At 39.8% G+C, this 24797-nt stretch overlaps 1 pseudogene; it reads right to left on the bottom strand.

Moving 5' to 3' along the window:
- Positions 1-5347: 5347 nt before the first annotated feature.
- LOC113047646 (NACHT, LRR and PYD domains-containing protein 3-like) lies at positions 5348-21936 on the bottom strand (annotated as a pseudogene).
- Positions 21937-24797: the final 2861 nt, after the last annotated feature.

Genomic DNA, 24797 nt, shown 5'->3' with positions numbered 1-24797 from the left:
TGTTCTAACCGCTTAAATGCTAAAGGTACTTGCGCTGTAAAACCTATTAAGACTGTGTCTGTTCCCCGAATAGTGAGGTCAAAATATAAATATAATGTAGGATCTAGAAAAAATCTTATCGTAATTAAACCAGAAAAATGTAAATTAAATGAACAAAAACAATTTTTAAAGTTTGGGCTCATAAATATTAGATCACTCGCACCAAAAGCAGTTATTGTAAATGAAATGATCACAGATAATAGTTTTGATTTACTCTGCTTGACTGAAACCTGGCTAAAACCAAATGATTATTTTGGTCTAAATGAGTCTACTCCACCAAACTACTGTTATAAGCATGAGCCCCGTCAGACTGGTCGTGGCGGGGGTGTTGCAACAATATATAGTGATATTCTCAATGTTACCCAGAAAACAGGATACAGGTTTAACTCTTTTGAAATACTTCTGCTAAATGTTACTCTGTCAGACATGCAAAAGAAATCTAATGTATCTCTTGCTCTGGCTACTGTGTATAGACCACCAGGGCCGTATACAGAATTCCTAAAAGAATTTGCAGATTTCCTCTCAGACCTTCTAGTTACAGTTGATAAGGCGCTAATCATGGGAGATTTTAATATTCACGTTGATAATGCAAATGATACATTAGGACTTGCGTTTACTGACCTAATAAACTCCTTTGGAGTCAAGCAAAATGTCACCGGGCCCACTCATCGTTTTAATCATACACTAGATTTAATTATATCGCATGGAATCGATCTTACTGCTATAGATATTGTACCTCAAAGTGATGAAATTACAGACCATTTCCTTGTATCGTGCATGCTGCGTATAACTGATATTAACTATATGTCGCAGCGTTACCGTCTGGGCAGAACTATTGTTCCAGCCACCAAAGAAAGATTCGCAAATAACCTGCCTGATCTATCTCAACTGCTAATTGTACCCAAAAATACACACGAATTAGAAGAAATTACTGACAACATGGGCACTATTTTCTCTAATACATTAGAAGCTGTTGCCCCAATCAAATTGAAAAAAGTTAGAGAAAAACGTACTGTACCATGGTATAACAGTAATACTCACTCTCTCAAGAAATTAACTCGTAGTCTTGAACGCAAATGGAGAAAAACTAACTTAGAAGTTTTTAGAACTGCATGGAAAAACAGTATGTCCAGCTATAGACAGGCTCTAAAAACTGCTAGGGCAGAGCATATACACAAACTCATTGAAAATAACCAAAACAATCCAAGGTTTTTATTTAGCACAGTGGCTAAGTTAACAAATTACCAGACGCCACCTGATTCAAATATTCCACCTACGTTAAATAGTAATGACTTTATGAATTTCTTCACTGATAAAATAGATAACATTAGAAATACAATAGCGAATGTAGATTCTACAGCGTCTAACACTTCAGTTTCATCCATCGCACCCAAAGATAAACTGCAGTGCTTTACAACCATAGGACAGGAAGAGCTAAATAAACTTATCACTGTATCTAAACCAACAACATGTTTATTAGATCCTGTACCCATTAAATTACTGAAAGAGCTGTTACCTGTAGCCGAAGAACCGCTTCTCAATATCATAAACTCGTCGTTAACTTTAGGATACGTCCCAAAACCATTCAAGCTGGCGGTTATCAAGCCTCTTATTAAGAAACCAAAACTAGATCCTAGTGTACTGGCAAATTATAGGCCTATGTCAAATCTTCCATTTATGTCTAAAATTTTAGAGAAAGTTGTGTCTGCTCAATTGAGCACCTTCCTGCATAAAAATGATCTGAATGAAGAATTTCAGTCAGGTTTTAGGCCCCACCATAGCACAGAAACTGCACTTGTTAAAATTACAAATGACCTGCTCCTTGCGTCAGACCAAGGCTGCATCTCATTTCTAGTCTTACTTGATCTTAGTGCTGCGTTCGACACCATAGATCATGACATACTCATAGATCGATTACAAAACTATACAGGTATTCAAGGGCAGGCTCTAAGATGGTTTAGATCCTACCTGTCCGATCGCTACCATTTTGTTTACTTAAATGGGGAGTCATCTCATTTATCATCAGTAAAATATGGAGTGCCACAAGGATCCGTCCTAGGTCCCCTTCTATTTTCAATATATATGTTGCCCCTTGGTAATATTATTAGAAAATACGGAATTAGCTTCCACTGTTATGCTGATGATACTCAGCTATATATCTCAACGAGACCAGATGAAACTATCTAAGCTAACAGAGTGTGTTAAAAATGTAAAAGATTGGATGACACACAATTTTCTCCAATTAAATTCGGATAAGACAGAGATACTAATTATTGGACCAAAAAACACTACACAGAATCTTGTAGATTACAATCTGCAACTAGACGGATGTACTGTTACTTCCTCTACAGTCAGAAATCTGGGTGTTATATTAGACAGCAATTTGTCTTTTGAAAATCATATTTCCAATGTTACAAAAACTGCATTCTTCCATCTTAGAAACATTGCCAAGCTACGAAACATGTTATCTGTTTCTGATGCAGAAAAGCTAGTTCATGCATTCATGACCTCTAGACTGGACTATTGTAATGCACTTCTAGGTGGTTGTCCTGCTTCGTCAATAAACAAGCTACAGGTAGTCCAAAATGCAGCAGCTAGAGTCCTTACCAGGTCAAGAAAATATGATCATATTACCCCAATTTTACAGTCTCTGCACTGGCTACCTATTAAGTTCCTTATCAGTTACAAATTATCATTACTTACCTATAAGGCCCTAAATGGTTTAGCTCCAGCGTACCTAACTAGCCTTCTACCACGTTACAACCCATCACGCACCCTAAGGTCACAAAACGCTGGACTTTTGGTCGTTCCTAGGATAGCAAAGTCCACTAAAGGAGGTAGAGCTTTCTCACATTTGGCTCCAAAACTCTGGAATAGCCTTCCTGATAATGTTCGGGGTTCAGACACCCTCTCTCTGTTTAAATCTAGATTAAAAACACATCTCTTTCACCAAGCATTCGAATAATGTAACTTTTTAATTGTGAGTGTAGGTGCATCTGTTCAAAGGTGCATTTTTATTCATTAACTTGGGTTAAACTAATTTTACTTTGTTGGATCAGCAGCTATGCTAATGATGTCTGTATTTTGTTTCTATGTTTCGCCACGGGATTTACATCCCGTGGTAACTAGGATTTAAACAAGCTCCAGTCTGGATCCAGAACACCTGAGAAGAGATGATGCTGACCCTCAGAGGACCCCAGATGATGCTACCTTGAATCAACAAACAGAACTAACAATTATTGCTAAATGTGTGACTGAATCATATAATAACTTAATTAATAATATTGATAGTTCATCGTCTAGCTGACTACGTCTTGTATTATTATTATTATTTTTATTTTTTCTAAAATCCTGTCAAATGTGCACAAACTACTAGCTACTACTAAATATTGTAGAAACATAATTTTCTGTAAAGTTGCTTTGTAACGATTTATTTTGTAAAAAGCACTATACAAATAAACTTGAATTGAATTGAATTGAATATTTGTTTTGTTAGTATGTTGCTAGCATGATTAGCATGTTGCTAGCATGTTTCTAGCATGTTGCTAGCATGTTTCTAGCATGATTAACATGTCACTAGCATGTTGTTAACATGATTAGAATTTTGCCAACATGTTTCTAGCATTATTAGCATGTGACTAGCATGATTAACAAGTTGATAGCATGTTTCTAACATGATTAACAAGTTACTAGCATGTTGTTAGCATGACTAGCATGTAGCTATCCTGTCGCTAGCATGTTTAACATGATTAGAATGTCGATAACATGTTGTTAGCATGGTTAACATGTTGTTAGCATGATTAGCATTTTGTTAGCATGTTTCTAGTATGATTAGCAAGTTATTAGCATTTTTTTAACATGACTAGCATGTTAGCATTTCACTATAATGTTTCTAACATGATTTGCATGCTGTTACCATTTTGCTAGCATGTTTCTAGCATAATTAACATGTTGGTAGCATGTCACTAACATGTTTCTAACTTGATTAGCATGCTGATAGCATGTTGCTAGCATGTTTCTAGCATGATTAGCATGTTGCTAGCATGTTTTTAGCATTATTACCATGCTGCTAGCATGTTGCTAGCATAATTAGTATGTTGCTAGCATGTCGCTAGCACGTTTCCAGCATGATTACAATGCTGCTCGCATGTTTAGAATGTTCTTCTAGCATGACTAGCATGCGTCTAGCATGTTGCTAGCATTATTAACATGTGACTAGCATGTTGTTGACATGTTTCTAACTTGATTACCATGTCGTTAGCATGATTAGCATGCTGCTAACATGCTTCTAGTATGATTAGCATTGTTGCTAGCATGATTATCATGTTGTTAACATGTTTTTAACATGATTACCATGCTGTTAAAATGTTGCTAGCATGTTTCTAGCATGATTAACATTTTGCTAGCATGTTTCTAACATGAATAGCATGTGACTAGCATTTTTCTAGCATGATCAGCATGACGCTAGCATGTTGCTAGCATGATTAGCATGTCACTAGTATGTTTCTAGCATGACTAGCATGTTTCTGGTACCATTAGAATGCTGCTAGCATCTTGATAGCATGCTTCTAGTATGATTAGCAAGTTACTAGCATGTTGTTAACATGACTAGATGTTGGCTTGAGACATTGGCCAAATAAATAAGTGTTTATGTCCAGGAAAGTATGAAAAGCATCATCAGGATAGTCGACCTGCCATTAGTGGCTCAACCGTAATGTTATGAAGCAACGAGAGTACTTTTTGTACATGAAGAAAACAAAAATAACAACAACAATTCAAACCAGAATAAAAAACTTATCCTTGTGGTGCAGCTGATATAGAAGAGCGTATGCTGTCTGTGTACAGCTCAGATTGTTTCAAAATGGCACTACACTGATTGGGAGAGGAATTGTTGAATATATTTGAATATATTTACTTTGTCCTTTCATCATGTTTACAAACCAACATTTTAAATTAAAGTCAGTTTGCTGTGTAATGATGATAAATGTTAACGTTATCGCGTTTCTATCCAGAAAAAAACACAGCTCCCCCATTTACTTTCATTTAATTTTAAGTTAGTCTTGCCCTCACAAACACGACGGACACAGTGACGTATCGCAGCAATGACTTAAAGCTGCCAATGAGGCGTCTAGGTATTTATGTCTATGCAGTGAATAATATTTTATATTGGTGAGGAATCTATTATATTTCAAAGTGCAGATCATTATTCATACATAATTCAGACATTTCACATATTCATCATCAGTTACAATCTTACCACTAGTTAATTTGAAATAGTTTTTTATTATTTGTGCACAGAGACAAATCACATGTATTATAAGAGATCAGAATGATATGTTCTCAATGAATTAGGTTTATGAAAAGTCCTTTTCAACTGAAAGGTGATTTCGATACAATAATGATACAAATGACTGATGTGAAACTACAATAATAACTGATTTCCACCAGCACAAATACAGGTTGTGAAAACCACAAAAACACAGATCGTCACTCACACACTGATCTTACGTCTATATCATGATTTAAACACATCTATTTCAACATATCTATACTGACAGTAGATCAACTGCAGAATTGATGTCATGGAGAGAAGAGGCTATAACATCTATAACCATTACTTGATTGATCATACAGCTGAAAGCATTATTAGATGAAACACTTGTCAGTCTGTTCTGATACATCAACAGATCAACAGCTTCACTGATGATCCAACAGAAACAAGAAACCCAGGATATAGTGGCTGAGTGAATGTGGTCTGGACTGTGTGGATGAGGCTCACTGTGTCAGAGACGCTGTAGAAGGACAGAGTTCCTGCACTGTGATCCACAAACACTACTATTCTGTGACTAAACTTCACAGAGAGATCAGTCTCAGTGTTATTGTGTATGAATGAGTATCGGAGGTAGGAACAGTACAAACTCCAGGACTTATTATTACATCCAAACAAACACTCATTATCCCGTCCCTTCCTGCTGATGCTCTTATATGACACTGATATAAACACACCAGTACTAAAATAATCGTCATTTCCTTTCCACTCAATCTCCCAGTAACAGCGCCCACACACACTCTCTCTACACAACACCTGATAGACGCCATCAAATCTGTCCGGATGATCAGGATACCGCTGTTTCTTTCCCACCCATGCCACCTCTCTGTTTTCCTCAGACAGTCTGAGATTTTTGTTTGTTGTGTTTTTATCCAGTGTGAGAAAGCAAGCATCTGAACACAAGAAAAGAGACAGTTATAAAAAATTTTATAACATTTTTTATTTTGATGAACTAATCTAGCAAAACACGACAGAAGTGATAATCCAAGTCCAGAACCCTGACACCTACACACAGTGCTGAAAATATGAAGACCAAACACTAATGGGTAAGTCTGAATGCATTCATATTTAAAGTATATAACTTAATAGGTAAGGTGGCATACATTGTTGTAACAACCTATTAAGTATATACAGTTCTATAAATGGATATGAAGAAGGTTTAATAAATGTTGTGTCCATTTTGTGTGAATGCATGTAAAGAGCTATTATTCCAGTAACGTTTCCTCTTAAAATGGCATTATATGCATGTATTACTTGGTTAAAAATTGAGAGAAAAAAAGCAATATTTATGTTGTTTGAAGTTGTAATTAAAGCACTCTTAAAACACATTGGTCCAGATGTGTTCAATTGTGTATTGTTAAGAAATCAATAATCTTTAATAATGTGTGGTGTGTGTGTGTTAGACATACGTTTGTGTAATCCTTCTGTAATCCTGAACTCTCCTCCATGATCCACACTATAAAAACACACAATGTTACAATTAATCAGTACTATACACACACAGAGAGCAGTGCAGCAAATTAATCAAATTAATAAGTTAATTGTCATTTTGAATTACAAATATGGCTTCCAATGATTATGAAATCAAGATTAAATTAACATACTAGCGATATGAAAATATTCATTTAACATTACTTCTGTATGCCTGTATATGCATGTGTTTTCTTAGAATTGCTGTGTGGTTCAGAAGGGTGACACCTGGGGTGGAAAACAGATGACTGAGAATGACCTGAGAGGTTCATTGGGCCATATAGTGGGGGGACAATGCCTGAGGATGATCTGAGGGGGTCACCTAAGTCCTAAATGTGTGAGAAACCGCCCATAGAGAGTGTTCCTTGTTATGTGTGGAAATTTACAGCTGCTAAGACTTTGTAACCTTGAAACAGCAAAGGGATATAAGGTGGAGGACTGCCCTCTTCCTGGGTCGGATTCACTCTGCAGGAACTCAGTGTTGCTGTATGACTGTCTGACCTTCTTTGCAAAGAATAAAAGCTTTCTTTTTAATTATACCTGAGAATGAGTCTGTCTCTTATGCTGATGAGAGTTGATTTAAAGTTTGCAACGACACATGCTAGCAAAGTGCTAAAAATTGCTAACATTCTGAAAGTTTTTTAATCTATATTAAATCTAAACCTACTATATACTATATCTATATATAATTGATGATCAGCTGACTTTCTCAGACCACATTGCTAAAACTGTCCGATCCTGCAGATTTGCTTTATTCAACATCAAGAAGATCAAGCCCTTTCTTTCGGAACATGCGGCACAACTCCTTGTTCAAGCTCTTCTTCTGTCCAGGCTGGACTATTGTAATGCTCTCTTGGCAGGTCTTCCAGCCAATTGTATCAAACCTTTACAATTAATTCAGAACGCGGCAGCAAGATTAATTTTTAATGAGCCAAAAAGAATACACGTCACACCTCTGTTTATCAATTTGCACTGGCTTCCAATAGCTGCTCGCATAAAATTCAAGGCATTGATGTTTGCCTACAAAACTACCACTGGCTCTGCACCCATTTACCTAAATGTATTACTTCAGAGTTATGTCCATGTCTCTTATGTACTAGAATCTTGCATTCTGCAAGTGAACATCGCTTGATTGTGCCATCCCAAAGAAGCACAAAGTCACTTTTACAGACTTTTAATTTAAATGTTCCCTCCTCAATCCTCCTCAATCCCCAACTCAATCTGAGTCCTTAGCCATCTTCAAGAATCGGCTTAAAACCCGTCTCTTCCATCTTTATTTGACCCTCTAAACCGGCACACGCTTCCTCATTCTGCACAAACACTGAAATAGCACACATTTTATAGGTTACCATTGGCGCGACCGGCCATGTGAAGTTGCTACTCCTTACGTGTTTCAGATGATAATCCTTATTTGAGGTCGATGAATGAAAGGCGAGCGTTTGGATGTCCTGGCTAATGTCCTTCATTTTACTACATAGAGCAATTGTTAACGATCTTTCATCACAGAATGCATGACTTCGTCACTTCCTGTGGATTTGTTTTACTATGACTAAAAAAACACAGTTGACTAAGCATTTTCTCATTCACTATAAGGGATGCAGCCTTAGAGTTTTAGGACCTTATTTCAGTGATTTTAACATTCTAGTTTTTCACTAAGCACACATTAAACATTGTTTTCACAAAAACACAATCACGTACATACATGCTGCTCACATACCATTGTAGCCCAGTTTGTGCTGATTATAGTGCTACTGAACTTTAGCCATTAAAATGTTTAAAAGCTACTGAAAAAAGCACAAAAGTCAGGGATTGTCAAAACTTCTCCAGGGCCCCAAAACACCCTCGGACACCATAAGGTTAATGTTCCTCAAATACATAAAACTTAAGATTTTACATATAGGGAGTTTCTTGAGTTAAGTAAATAAAGTACGTCTTCAAACAATCAGTTCAGTATTTACCCTTGCAATAAAGTAGAGCATGGCCCAAACTGTGTGCAGCACTTAATTCACAATAGAAGCAGGTGGAGTTATGAGCTTTGACTGATCCAATGAAGATACAATGTTTAATTAAAGCTCTTTTTAATACATTGTTGTCTCTTGTTCTAGCATTCCAAAGCATATGCCAAATTTAGTGACAAAATTTAATGGTCGTATATTGTGGTAGCATTTTGTTAATAATTTTATGGAAAACCATTTACCTCAGTATCTCCAGCCGACAGTTTGGACTCTTCAGTCCACCAAAAAGAAGCTTCACTCCTGAATCCTGCAGGTCATTGTTACTCAGGTTCAGCTCTCTCAGGACACAGTTTAAGGATTGTAAAACTAATGACAAACTCTCACATGACTGAGCAGTGAGATTACAGTTTAGGAGCCTGCGTGGAGAAAACAAACAGTGATATATTTGTGTTTATCTTGTAAGGTTTATAATCTGGAGCACAGATGACTTCAAAAACCTTTGAATATAGGGATGTATTTAAAGCAATTGCGAAACCATCAGATGTACTGACTGATTACTGAATTTAAGAGAGAATCAAAATAAATGCAAAAAGGCTTCCTTTTTGATGCTTTTCCACTGCATGGTACGGCTCAACTCAGCAGGGAACAGACTGGTATGGCTCGGCTCGGTTTGCGTTTCCACGGCAGTTTAGTACTGCTTTAGTGTCAGGATCTTGGTAAGGGAGGAACTCAAGTGCAGACAGGGAATCACAAAACAAGGGGTTTATTTACAAAAGGGGGAAAAACAAAACCCACGAGGGGGAAAACACGGAGCAAGGTAAAGACTAAATAACTAAAACAGGACTGGACTGACAAGATAAACAAGGACTCTAAATACTAACTATAAACACTCACGGTAATACAAGGACTTCAGCGGGTACAGCACAATCTCACACACAATCACAATTGCAGAACACAGTTGAGGTACAATCACAATGACAGGTACAGGTACAATGAACCGACGCAAGACAGAGCACACTAGGAGATCTAAATAGGGGTACTAATCAAGACGCGACAGGTGTTACAGATAGGACAATCAAGACACGACTAGGTTAACAAGGGGGGCGGGGCAAGGGAACGAAACAACACAAGCACATGGCCCAAAGACAAGGCCATGCGCTTGTACACAAAACATGGGTCTGTCATGATCCTGCCTCAAGACTAGGAAAAATCAAGGACACGAGGGCAGAATCATGACAGAACCCCTCCCTTAAGGAGCGGCTTCCAGACGCTCCTCAAGGGAACATCAAACACGGGACACGACTGACATGACAGACTGGGACACAGACACAAACCAACAGGACATGACAAATAATAACAATGGCAAACATGAATACACAACAGCAGGGTTGGGGTGACAAATCAAAAAAAACAAACAGGGAAGGGGAGGGGGCGGGACCACAAAGTTCATGGGGGACAGACCAGGGCGGGTGGGAGGGGTAGGAATCTTAGGAGGACAGGACAAAGGCTGACGACGGGGGGTACGGGCAGGTCTGGGTGGTGAGGGGCGGGGAGGGGTCTCGGGACAACTGACCAGGGACATGACGGGAGCAGACAAGGGACGCGGGGCAAGACTTACGGGACGCGGGGAGATGACATCTACTGGACACGAGGGGACAACATCTACTGGACACGGGGGAACAACATCTACTGGACACGGGGCCACATCAACGGGACACGGGGCCACATCAACGGGACACGGGGCCACATCAACGGGACACGGGGCCACATCAACGGGACACGGGGCCACATCAACGGGACACGGGGAGACAATGGCTGGACACTTAGGACTTCTGGGGACAGGGTCAGGGGACAAAACAGGACTGACGGGGACTTCTAAAATTTGGACAAGACGGGACAAATAATCAGAAAAAGCTTTAGCAGCTAGGATAATAGGCAGCTCCTTATGGGATGAGACCGACTGTACAAGAGTCTTTGCTGCAGAGTCGGCCGCGGCTCTCTCCTCCGCTCTCACGACTGCAGCTCTCTTCTTTGCCGGCTCGGGCACGCTCACTGTTGCTGGCTCGGGCACGCCCACCGCTGCTGGCTCGGGCACGCCCACCGCTGCTGGCTCGGGCACGCCCACCGCTGCTGGCTCGGGCACGCCAGCTCTCTCCGCTGCTGGCACGGGCACGCCAGCTCTCTCCGCTGCTGGCACGGGCACGCCAGCTCTCTCCGCTGCTGGCACGGGCACGCCAGCGCTCACCGCTGCTGGCACGGGCACGCCAGCGCTCACCGCTGCTGGCACGGGCACGCCAGCGCTCACCGCTGCTGGCACGGGCACGCCAGCGCTCACCGCTGCTGGCACGGGCACGCCAGCGCTCACCGCTGCTGGCACGGGCACGCCAGCGCTCACCGCTGCTGGCACGGGCACGCCAGCGCTCACCGCTGCTGGCACGGGCACGCCAGCGCTCACCGCTGCTGGCACGGGCACGCCAGCGCTCTCCGCTGCTGGCACGGGCACGCCAGCGCTCTCCGCTGCTGGCACGGGCACGCTCACCGCTGCTGGCTCGGGAGGAGACAGGGTCACAGGACCGGCAGGCCCCTTCTTCTTCCTCTTCCTCCTCGGGCGCGGTGCAGAGGCTACAGCTGGGTCAGAGGCGGGTTGGGGGAGTTTGGTCTCGGACAGGGCAGACTCGGACGCCGAAGACTCTGAAGCCGACTCCCATGAAAACCGTCTCCCTCGTTTCATGGGGAGACTGCTGGCTGAGGAGGGCACCTCAGGACTCTGGGAGGGGCTTGCCTGACCCCCCAGGGTTGCCACGGCCAGGACACGACCCTCCGGGATCGCCGGCAGCTGGGGACCTCTGGGGCTCCTCCTCTCGCCCGCTCACTCCAGAACGACCTCCCCTGGTCCCCCGGAACACCACAAGGCGAGAGCCCTCAAAACAATCTCGCTGGCTGGCTGATGCCATCCAGCATTGCCTCCTGTCTGCTGAGTTCCTTGGTGGTCGGTTCATTCTGTCAGGATCTTGGTAAGGGAGGAACTCAAGTGCAGACAGGGAATCACAAAACAAGGGGTTTATTTACAAAAGGGGGAAAAACAAAACCCACGAGGGGGAAAACACGGAGCAAGGTAAAGACTAAATAACTAAAACAGGACTGGACTGACAAGATAAACAAGGACTCTAAATACTAACTATAAACACTCACGGTAATACAAGGACTTCAGCGGGTACAGCACAATCTCACACACAATCACAATTGCAGAACACAGTTGAGGTACAATCACAATGACAGGTACAGGTACAATGAACCGACGCAAGACAGAGCACACTAGGAGATCTAAATAGGGGTACTAATCAAGACGCGACAGGTGTTACAGATAGGACAATCAAGACACGACTAGGTTAACAAGGGGGGCGGGGCAAGGGAACGAAACAACACAAGCACATGGCCCAAAGACAAGGCCATGCGCTTGTACACAAAACATGGGTCTGTCATGATCCTGCCTCAAGACTAGGAAAAATCAAGGACACGAGGGCAGAATCATGACACTTTAGAGTGGATGGGATTATAGACCTGTCACGATAGTTGCACTGCTTTTTTCATGCTGTGTCGTCCCATCAAGCTCTAGCTGGATCAACTCCTTGGCTATCAACGAGAGGATGTCTGTACAGACTGGTTATTAATAGAACATGAAACAGCCATTATTTTGTTTGAAAAAAGCAGTGCAGTGTAGTTTTTTTGGAAATACCTTCAGTATCATTGTTTAAAGCAAAACTTAAATCTTATTTTTAAGAGAAGGCCTACAATGTTTGAGCTTGTGTAATGGTTTTTATATATTTCTTCCTATTTGGATTAGTTTTTTATATATAGTTTTTTTTCTGTAAAGCACAATGGTCAGTGACTGATGCCTTATTGTGCTATATAAAAAAATTTTCACAAAAAAAAACATGGTTTGTCCACCATTACCGTTTCTAAATTTTTAAATGCAATAACTTTGTCAAAATAAAACCTATATAGCTATAATAACTTGACGTTTCATAAATGTGTGTAAAGTCTGTTTTGGGGTTTTGTTTCATGTTCTTGTTTTCATGTCTTTTATTTTGTAGTTTTATTCATGCTATTTGTGTCGTGCTTCCCTTGCCATTTTGTTGTCTTGAAATTGGTTAGTCTTGTTCCTTGTGTCATGTTCCGATTGGTTGTCACAAGCCCCTTTCACACTGCCATTCCGGCAAATACAGGGGTAAAGTGTTCCTGTAATTGTTCCCTGGTCGCTAGATTTGGCACTTTCACACTGCCAGTGCTTTCACACACAACCCTTGAAGATCCCGTAACGACACGTGACATCAGCGCGTGACGTGTAATGTATGAGTCGACAACGCTTGGCACGTTATACTTTAACTGAAGCAAGCAAACGATCTCGGCATCAGCGCGGAAAGTGAGGAACTAACTGATCTCTGCTTCATTACAGTTTGCACATATGTTTTCGTCGCGAATGTTGATCTTCCTTCAAAACAGCCGGTAAAAGAGTCACGCGATAACGCGCGTCATCACTTCGATACGGAATTAGATCTGGCTTTTGTTCACACAGCGCTCATTCCGGATCGATTACCGCAATGTTACTAGGTCCCCGACCCGGGTTCGATTCGGTAATCAATTCCGGGACGTGGTTGCTTTCACACAGAAGGCGACCAGGCAATGTTACGGGAATATTGCGGGTCCGACGTGCAGTGTGAAAGGGGCTACAGTCATGTGTCTTGTTTCCCATTGGTTTGTTCTTGTCATGTGACTCTCATTGTTTGTATAAGTAGTCATGTTTTTGCCATTTGTGCCTTATTGTGTATGGATGTATGTACCTGCTGTTGGTGAGTCCTGTCTGTTCCATGCTAAGTCAAGTGTTTGTTTAGTGTTTGGATTATTGTCTGGATGTTTGGATTATCACTTCTGTAAATAAACTGCACTTGGGTTCATCTACACTCACCTTCAGTGGACTAACCATTACAGAATACACGACCACAAACATGACATTCTCCGCAACATAGCTGCCATTGAAGAGCTTTGTCGGAAGATGACTGCCACTCAAGAGTCTCTTCAGAAAATGGCCGCCCTTCCAGAGCCTTGTCACGCCTGCGCTGAACTTCCAGAGCCTCGTCATGACATGGCCACCACTCCAGGGTCTCATCACGACATGGCCGCCACGCCCGAGTCCCCGGCCAAGATGGCCGCCATGCCCGAGTCCCCGGCCAAGATGGCTGCCACACCCGAGTCTCGTCAGTTTTGTCAGTTACTGAGACTGTTCCCGTGGCCTCAGTACTTCCATTAATGGCAGTCGCAATTTTGAGCGTGTGGGATGCACACTGTGCTCCAGTGGCCTGTCCTGTCCTGCCATGGCAAAGGAGGCCATCCACAACCTCATTGCCTGTCCTGTAAAGGCCACGGAAGCCGCTCAAGAACTCCCTACCTGTCATGGCCAAGTGGTCTGTCCATGTCTCTGCTGGACCATGGCTTCCATGCTGTGCCTGCTCTGGCTTGGCCCCCGCTAGGCCTGCTTTGCCATGGCCCCCTGCTCCGCCATGGGTCCATACTGCTCTGTCTCTGCTCCACGGCCCAGGTCTCCCTCTGCTTCATGGTCTGTCTCTGCTTCATGGCCCAGGTACCCCTCTGTTCCATGGTCTGCCATTGCTGCACCCTCCAGGTCCTATTCATTTTCATGGGCCTGACCCTCCATCTGTTCCACCTCCACTCCACCACCCTCCTGGACTTTTTGTTTTTTTGTTTGGGTGTCAGGAGCCACCCTTAGATGGGCAATATGTAATGTCTGTTTTGGGGATTTGTTTCATGTTTTTTTTTCATGTCTTTTTATTTTGTAGTTTGATTTTTATGCTGTTTGTGTCATGCTTCCCTTGCCCCCTTGTTGTCTTGCTATTGGTTCCTCTTTTTCCTTGTGTCATGTTCCGATTGGGTGTCTTGTTTCCCATTGGTTTGTTCTTGTCATGTGACCCTCATTGTATAAGTAGTCATGCTATTGCCATTTGTGCCTTGTGTATTAACGTATGTACCTGCTGTTGGTGAGTATTGTCTGTGTCATGTCAAGTCTGGTCAAGTTTTTATTTATTGTTTGGATTATCACTTCTGTAAATTGCACTTGGGTTAATCTACACTCGCCTTCAGTGGACTAACCATTACAATGTGTATTTTATTATAACGTTATTTTATTAAAATGACAAAACACAAAAGAGTTCTAAGTATTTCTACCTTGAATGGCCAAAGCCATCAAATTGACTGTTTGCACAGTTCCAGGTAAGCTATGCTAAGCTAGAAGACTATAGTCCGTCTGTTATCAATAATAGCCTACTTCAATATTATGATAAAATAGCCTTAATAACAATAATGGCTTTTTTATGCTAGTGTAATAGCTAATGCATATACTGAAGGGTAATTTTAGCTCCGACAAGACTGAAATTCTGAAATAAAACAAACTAAGGCTTTTATTTAGTGACAGTGGCAATGTTTATTAAATTACTTTTACTGTCATAACCGATCCGTTTAATCATGGATCACAAATCCAGGGGTGGCTGCATAAAATTGTTTCCAGTTCCTCTGATCCAAACATTTCCAATAACTGTAGACCATTGTAAAGTACAAAAGAAAAAAATTTATTGAAAAAAGATGTAATCCTTTCCACAACTCACATGTTTTCTACAGAAATATTCTGCATCAGTTCATATTTGTTGGCTTTTAGACTTTCAAATCGGCTACAACATTTTCACTGCGGTGAAAATCTTTTGCTCTCCCGCTTGCTGGACACAAAACGAGATGCACACATTTGAGATCCTTACACAATTAAAAATTTTTAGGGCGAAGACATCATAAAATATGACAACAGGCATTCAAAGCTTCATTGTAAAACCTCAAAAGAACCTTTGAATATAAATATGACAAAAATAGCATTCAGCTTAGTCTGGTATGAACTGTCAGAATGACCGCTATGGCCATTCTAGTAGTTATAGAATTACGGTAGGTCTAGTGTTAAGTGCATCAAATTATGTTTTCATCAATTTGCAGGTTATATAGTTTATTGTAGCTATGTGGGCGCTCAGTTTTTCTTTAAATTGATGAAAATTTAAGTGCTATGCACAGGCTTTTTAAAACGGCATTGGCTGTGACTCGATGACAAATGTTACGTTCCTCAAATACATAAAACTTTAGATTTTTAATTTAGGGAGTTTCTTGAGTAAATTCTGTATGCTTTCAAACAACCAGATAAGTAATTATACTTGCAAACAAGTAGAGATGGCCCAAACTGTGTGCAGCACTTAATTCACAATGGAGGCAGGTGGAGTTATGAGCTTTGACTGATAGTTAGAGAATCCAATATTTGATGCATTTCGGTATTTTTCAAAACATTTAATGTTGTTTTGTGTCTTGTTCTGGAATTCCATTCAAAACAGATGCCAAATTTAGTGACAAAATTTAACTGCCATTAACTGTGGTAGCATTTTGTAGCAATTTATTATGGAAAACTATTTACCTCAGTATCTCCAGCTGACAGTTTGGATTCTTCAGTCCACCAGAAAGAAGCTTCACTCCTAAATCCTGCAGGTCATTTTTACCCAGGTTCAACTCTCTCAGGACACAGTTCGAGGATTGTAAAACTAATGACAAACGCTCACATGACTGAGCAGTGAGATTACAGTTTAGGAGCCTGCGTGGAGGACAAAGCAAACAGTGATATATTTGTGTTTATTTTGTAAGGTTTATAATCTGGAGGACAGATGACTTGGAAAAACCTTTGAATATAGAGATCTAGTTAAAAGCAAATGTAAAACCATCCAATGTACTGACTGATTACTGAATTTAAGAGAGAATATTTTTTTAAAGGCCTCCTTTATGATGCTTCTCCACTACATGGTACGGTTCGACTCGGCAGAGAATGGCACGTTATGGTTCGGCTCAGTTTGCATTTCCACTGCAGTTTAGTACTGCTTTAGAGTGGGTGCGATTATAGACATGTCATGATAGTTGTGCTGCCTTTTTGATTCTGTGTCATCCCATCAAGGTCTAGCTTGATCCACTCCTCGGCTATCAATGAGAGGAATGTCTGTACAGACCGTTCCTCAACAGAACATGAAACAGACATTATTTTGTTTAAAATACACAGTGGAAAAGCACCATTAGTTTATATTTTAAATGTATGTTCTTTTAATTAAACTTTCGATGTAACATAAATTAAAGAAACAAAGTATCAATTGGATGATACAGTTGAGAATAGTAAAATGGTTCAGACTTGCCCGATGGTGGAGAAACATTGGCATTGGAAACAACAGAATGTAAAAAAATTTAGCATCTCTAGACAGGGTATAAAATAAACACCATGTGTCAAAAGTTTTAGATAATGTGAAATAGGCAAAATACATTTTTACCCCCCAGCCGGAAACTTACATACTAAACTATATATTGTTGCTGTTGGGCAGAAAGCTCCAATGTCCAAAAGTGCCTTTTTTCAGCAAACTATGTGTTGTCAAATTCAATATTGTAGCTTTAAATGGTCAGACAATTGCATGTGTCAATATATTATTAACCCCTTACTAGTAACCCCCCTTTTTTGGCATGGAGACCGAAATTACATACCCAAAATAAAAAGGTTTCTGCTCATGATTCTTTCTGACTAGATAAATAATCAACCTTTGTTCACAAAGCTGACACTTTAAAGTTTACTGTTCAGGAATCAGAATCACTCAGACTGTTATGATAATAGAGATATATAAGCTCAAACATAAAAACAAAAATAAAAATATTAAAAACATATGTTTTAAATGTATTTAAAAAAATGTTGATGTAGGAAATGAGTTTGAAAACACAGTGTAGCTAAGGCCACAAGTCTTCCAAGACTTCATAAAAAATTTCATAATCGAATCTGTAAAACTGTGAATTTTATGAAATATTTTCTAAGGCCATGTCATGTGTGTTTTTAGAGAAGGCTAATCAGATTGATTTATGGCCATATAAATCAATCTCTGTAAGATCTCACATGTAAACTTTCCTGTGCTCTTTGTGTATGTTTCACTGTTGAAAACTGCCCGAATCATGATTGTATTGTTCTCACCAAACGGTTCTTTCACACCTCCGCCAAGTATGACACATTATCCGCATTATTCTTTTATCATTATTCTTTTGTTTTTATTCCACCTTTATTAGCCTTGATTGTGGTTTTTCAGGCTTTACAAAGCAACAAAGCAGCGATCTCACTTCAGTCTCTCTTTGCATTTAGCCCTTATTTATCAAAAGTCTTACTATAAAAATACAACAAAACATTTTCTTACGACCTTACGTGAATTATTGAGACAAAAATGCATTATGAAGAAGAAAAGCACCTGCTATTAGTAGCATTGGTGCTAACGTTAGCATCAAGCTACATCTGACAATTTATGAAATTATTAGTACACTTTTACTCAAAACTCACTTTAAACCCCGATCGAGTGTTTATAATAACTTCCTTTAGCGATCAGGGGTGGAATTTGGTCGTTTACTGTTGTAAAAATATGTTATTTGTAGCCTTTTTCATCGCTGCACAAGTTAGCATTTCCGATGTACATTTTCGATTTTTTTTATAAAAACGCCCCAGATCTCAAGAAATTCTCATACCAAGCTTTACTATCGTAATCGCGGCTTTATTATTCGGATATTTTGTGTGTACAGAGGTGTTTCAGTGTTGTTTTGGCCAGATAACTACCAGGAAGTGTGCAGGAAGCATGTGACACGATGGGGCGGTGTCCAGATATGAAACTCTAAGATTGATGTTTGAAAGACCCAATCAGAGTCTGAGTCACACACCGCACGAGCTGTGACTACTGCACGCACACAGAGATCGCTGGGAGAGGCTGTTTATCATCTGATCGCGTAAATCCGTGGAAAATGAATAGAAATGACGATTCTGTCTGAAGAAATATGAAGTAAACATCAGTAAATATATCCATATATCTCCGCAGATATGCATCTTTGGTCTGTAAATCCTTATTGACGCTGTTCAGTGAGTCTATGTGAACACAAATAAACCGCTCTTGACGTGACTTTATATGAGTGAGTTGTGAATTTCTATTCAAAATGTGGCATAATACGGATTTATTATTTTGCACTCCTGACATAAATCACTAAATATCTGTCACTGCAACAATGTTTTATCAAAATATTGGTCAAATATCGAAGCTTGAGTCTTTAAACTTTCCATTGATGCACAGTTTGTCCAGATGAAGTAAGACAGTGATGTTTAATGTGCTGTGAAAGTGAAACAATAATAAACTGGGGCCGTCAGCGATGTTTGCACGCAAAGGGGTTAACATTCAACAAAAATCAAGCTCCAGGAATTTTTAACCAGTGAATGTCAGACATGCGTGTTTTGTCCATCATTAAATCAGACACACCTAATGGTTTAAGTGCATCAAATTATGTTTTCATCAATTTACAGGTTGTAAAGTTTATTGTAGCTATGTGGGCACTCAGTTTTACTTTAAATCAACGTGCTATACTCTGGTTTTCCATAAAATGCTGGTTTAAAAAAAGCCTTTTACCTCAGTATCTCCAGCCGACAGTTTGGATTCTTCAGTCCACCAAAAAGAAGCTTCACTCCTGAATCTTGCAGGTCATTGTTACTCAGGTTCAGCTCTCTCAGGACACAGTTTGAGGATTGTAAAACTAATGACAACCTCTCACAAGACTGAGCAGTGAGATTACAGTTTAGGAGCCTATGTGGAGAAAGCAAACAGTGATATATTTTTGTTTATCTTGTAAGGTTTATAAACTGGAGCAGAGATGACTTGGAAAAACTTTGAATATAGAGATGTGGTTAAAGCAAACGTAAAACCATCAAATGTACTGGCTGATTACTGAATTTAATTACTGAATTTGCAAAATAAATGTAAAAAGCTTCCTTATGGTGCTTTTCCACTGCATGGTATGGCTTCACTCGGCTATCAACAAGAGAAATGTCTGTACAGACCGTTTCCTCAACAGAACACCAAAACAGCCATTTTTTGTTTGAAAAATGCAGTGGAAAAGCACCATTAGTTAATATTTTAAATGTATATTCTTTAAATAAACTCTCCATGTAACATCAAATTAATATTATAGGTTTCTCTAATTTATGATATGGTTGAGAATAGTAAAATGGTTCAAACGTGCCCGATGGTGGGGAAACATTGGCATAAAATTTCATCAGGCACATTTATTCATTTTTCTGAAGAGTCCTGAACAACAAGTTACATGTGTTAAGTAAAGATCCAATTAAAATAACTAATAGTATGCATAAATGAATGTAAATAAGATTCTTACAGTGCTCTTTTGGTGTTTTTGATTACTGGCATCAGTCCCTTAAGTGCTTCATTAGATCTACTGTATTTCTGCAGTTCAAAGTTCTCTTGAGTCTCTTCTGACATCTGAAGCAGAAACACCAGACCAGACCACTGAGCAGAGGAGAGATTTTGTGCTGAGAGTTTTCTTGAGCACAGATTATTCTGGATTTCCTCCTCAAAGTCATCTTTCAGTTCGGCCAGACAGTAGAAGAGATTTATGGTTCTCTCTACTGATTCTTCTTTCTTTATTTTCCTTTTGATATAGTTAGCAGTCTGTATGATGTTTTCTGTCTTGAGTTCCAGTCCTGGCAGTAGTTCCTTCAGGTCACTCTGGTTTGAATCCAATGAAAGACCCAGGAGGAACCGGAGGAAAAGGTCCAGGTGTCCGTTCTCACTTTGTAAAGCCTTCTTGACTACAGTCTTATGAAGCTGAAACAGTGGCTTTTTGAACAGTTTCCATGTTACTTTTCTTCTACAGGACTGAAGAAATGGGCTTGTTTTCCCATCTTTGCTGATCAAATGCACATAAAGAGCAGCAATGAATTCCTGGATGCTGAGATGTACAAAGCTGTAAATCATTCTCTCTGAAACAGCTTTTTCCATCTGAAATATATGAGTGCATAACCCAGAGAACACAGACCCTTCACTAACATCTAGACCACACTACTCAAGATCTTCTTTGTAGAAAATCAAATTACCTTTCTCCAGTTGTTGAAATGCCAATTTCCCAAGCTTCAAAAGAATCTGATCAAAGGCCCATGCATTGGCAATCAATTTAGGGTCATCACTGTATTTTGCTTTGATCTGTTTATGCTGAGTAAGTAAGAAGTTAATGTACATCCCTGTGAGAGTTGTGGGTGTTTTGTCATTGCTCTTTTGAGCCAGTAGAGGCTGGAGTACTGTGAGAGAGATCCAGCAGAAGACAGGGATGTGGCACATTATGTACAGGTTTCTGTATTTCCTGATGTGACTGATAATGTTTCCAGCAACCTCAGGACTGCTGTTTTTTATGAAGTACTGCTCTTTCTGCTCATCATTGAATCCTCGCACCTCTGTCACTTGATTAATGTAGACACGGGGTATCAGCCTGGCTGCTGCTGGTCTGGAAGTAATCCAGATGCGAGCAGAGGGAACCAGGTGTTTCATGATCAGGTTTGTTACTATCTTAGTCACTGTTGTTTTTTCATGCACTTCTGTAAATCTGTCATTCTCTTTAAAGCTTAAAGGGAAGCGACATTCATCCAGGCCATCAAAGATGAACATAGCCTTACCATCACCTTCAGGAAGAGAGGGCAATTCTTCAGGACCACTAAAGAAGTAATTGTTAAGCAGATCCATGAGACTGTAATCTTCATTAATCAAATTCAGTCTACGGAATGGAAGTGGAAAAATTAAGACTATGTCTTGATTTTCTTTTCCTACAGCCCAGTCAAGGATGAATTTATTGACAGATACTGTTTTTCCCACTCCTGCGATCCCCATTGTCAGCACTATTTTGTTTTGTTTGTCACACAGAGCTTTAAACATGTCATTACACTTTATTGCCGTCTCCTTGGCAGCCAAACGGTTGTTATTTGATTCCATCTGTATCACTTCGTGGATATTCACTCCAGTCTCATTATCCTCCACATATAAATCAGTGTAAATATCATGCAGGCATTCCCAATGACTTGTTTGAAAATTACCAACTAATATCCGCTTATTATCCTGACTTAATTTGTTCTTCTGTCTGTGGCTGGTTTTTATGTAATCATGAAGAGCAGCTTGACTTTTATCTGCAGTTGAGCCTTTCAGAAACATGAAAAATACAGCAACAAATAAGTGACTGAATTGTTCATAAATTCATAATTAAACTAAATACAAATTTGTTAAGACTTTAGAATAGGAAACATATTTACTGTTAATTAAAAATAATTCCGCAATAAGCTGCAAATTTGCTTTGTATTATTCACATTATCTACATTATTTAATATTTTGTTTTTCTTTTATATATTAGTGATGTTACATCCCTAGTGTTATTCCTATTATGTCTGTACTATGTTGTACTAGCCTGGAAGATCTTTTGATATATTTATGGTAAGAAATTTACAAAATATACTTAATACTCTAATTAATTTTGTCATAAAAGATAATTGTGACCCATACAATATTTTTTGGCTATTGCTAAAAATATACCCCAGTGACATAAGACTGTCAAGGGTCACACACAAACACACATATGACTTTGAACGTGGAATGGTTGTTGGTGCAAGACGAGCTGGTCTGAGTATTTCAAAAACTGCTGATCTACTGGGATTTTCACGCACAACCATCTCTAGGGTTTACAGAGAATGGTCCGAAAAAGAGAAAATATCCAGTGAGTGGCAGTTGTGTGGACGAAAATGCCTTGTTGATATCAGAGGAGAATGGGCAGATTGCTTAGGGATGATAGAAAAAGGCAGCACTGCCTCAAATAACCACTCGTTATAACCAAGCACTGTTGGGAACGATACTTAAAAAAAGTAATTAGTTATAGTTACTCACTACTTGTTCCAAAAAGTAACTGAGTTAGTAACTGAATTACTCTATAATAAAAGTAACTCATTACAGGGGAAAGTAACTATTTGCGTTACTGTAAAAAAATAAAAAATAAAAAAATAAATTGCTACATGTCAGAGAATTTGTACTTTTTTTTTTGCAGTTTTCACAAGTCAGTTGAAATGAGTAGAACAGGCAGGTGTTCGTACATAACTCAATATTTATTGCACGTCAACAGACAGCAAGAGTTTTATACTGCACTTCAAGTATTATCTTTGTTAGAAAAGTGTTTTTGGCCACTAGCTTTGTAGATGCGTGTCACACATTGCATATACACATTACATGCACGTTCTTGCCTTTGACCACAATGAATTTGAAGTAGTGCTTATATCTTCACCTTGAAAATGCCAACTTTTCATCGGATTGCTCCTGACTCGCCATCTCTGCTGCTGCTGTGTAGCTGTTGCATGTGTGTGTGTGTGTTTGGCGCTGCTGGCGCAGCCGCGTGTGCCGGCATGTGTGTAAAAACACTGGCTCTGATTGGCTACCATGAAACACATGACTCTGACTTAACCAATCACAACCGCTTATCTCGTCATTAACCCACCTGCTCAGTCGCGGTGTGTGAGCCAGGGGTCCGTTCGGATTGCATAGTTTATTAAATCAATGCATAGTAACGCACCGCATTTAACGTTCAGTAACGTTAACGGCGTTGTAACAACGGGAAAAGTAATTAGTTAGATTACCGCGTTACTGAAAAAATAACGCCGTTACCTAACGCCGTTCTTTTAAACGCCATTATTCCAAACACTGTAACCAAGTTATGCAGAATACCATCTCTGAATGCACAACACATCGAACCCTGATGCAGATGGGCTACAGCAGCAGAAGACCACACTGGGTGCCGCTCCTGTCAACTTAAGAACACGAAACGGAGAGTTTCAATTCGACAATTCGAATTCTGATGCTTGGTTTGAACTTCAGCAAGTCGTCTTCACCAAATCTAAATGCCTAAATGCATTGAGTTGCTGTCATGTGATTGGATGATTAGCAATTTGTTTTACCAAGCAATTGATTAGGTGCACCTAATAAAGTAGCCAGTGAGTGTGTGTGTGTATAAACAACAACAACAATTGGGCATAGAAAGTTGTATTGTAACACCTGTGATCATATTTACTTATTCCCAAACTGTGGTACAACAGCTGAATCATCAATAATGGCATCATTAATTATCTAAGGGCATTTTTCACTGAGTAGATGAACCCAATGCTTTTCATTAATATTAATTCTTCTAGTTCTTATATTTACTCAATGACAATCCTACCTGCTAATTCTGGTGTGTTGGGCTCATGACTGGTGCTTGGTAACATTACTGGGCCTGGCTCTTCACTGTTATCGGCAAACTGGACTAGAGGCTGCTGCTGCTGAAGAGCTACAAGAAAATGTTTGATGCATCAGCATGAACAGTGGTTAGCAGAATTTCATTTTGCATGGCCATTGGCATCTTGCACTGCTCCTAACTAAGCTTAACTTCAGTATCATCTTCTTCATTTGTTGAAATCTCACTAGTTTTAAGGAAAAAACTTAGTACATTTGACAGCTTCAGTTTCTAATTATTCTTGTGCTTTGTATTATCCATTTTCATTTCTTGTTTTTTGCTTGCATATCTCCAACAACAGATGTGCATTCAGCCTAGGGATAGCATTCAAATTTCAACCCAGCGGCATGACAACACCTTGAATTCTCCTGGTGCTCACGGTTAGCCAATCCGGGCCTGGTAAGGTAGTTGTTCAGTTTAGCTGTGGGATAGTATTAGGGGATTTAAAAGGTCATGCATAATAAGGCATTAAAATGTCACTACTGGACTGGACTGACTTCAACAATTTTTTTTATTAAACCATTAATAACTAGGACCCCAAACAAGACATGAAACTGCATTAGACTAAAAAATATCTATAAAATTAGGGCACAATGTACTGTACTAATTTGAATTAATTTTCTGTACTTTTACCTAGTGCTTTACTTGTATTTATATATATTTTTTAATTTGCTAGGACAGTAGTTAGACAGGACTGGAAGTGGGAGAGAGAGTTGGGGGACAAGATCGGGCAAGTCTGCAAGCTGGGACTCAATGAGGCGTCGAAAGTACAATGG

Source organism: Carassius auratus, chromosome 28 (genome assembly GCF_003368295.1).
Source record: "Carassius auratus strain Wakin chromosome 28, ASM336829v1, whole genome shotgun sequence".
Lineage (NCBI taxonomy): Eukaryota > Metazoa > Chordata > Actinopteri > Cypriniformes > Cyprinidae > Carassius > Carassius auratus.
The sequence above is the reverse complement of the archived record's forward strand: the minus strand, read 5'-3'. Positions and strand labels throughout refer to the sequence as shown.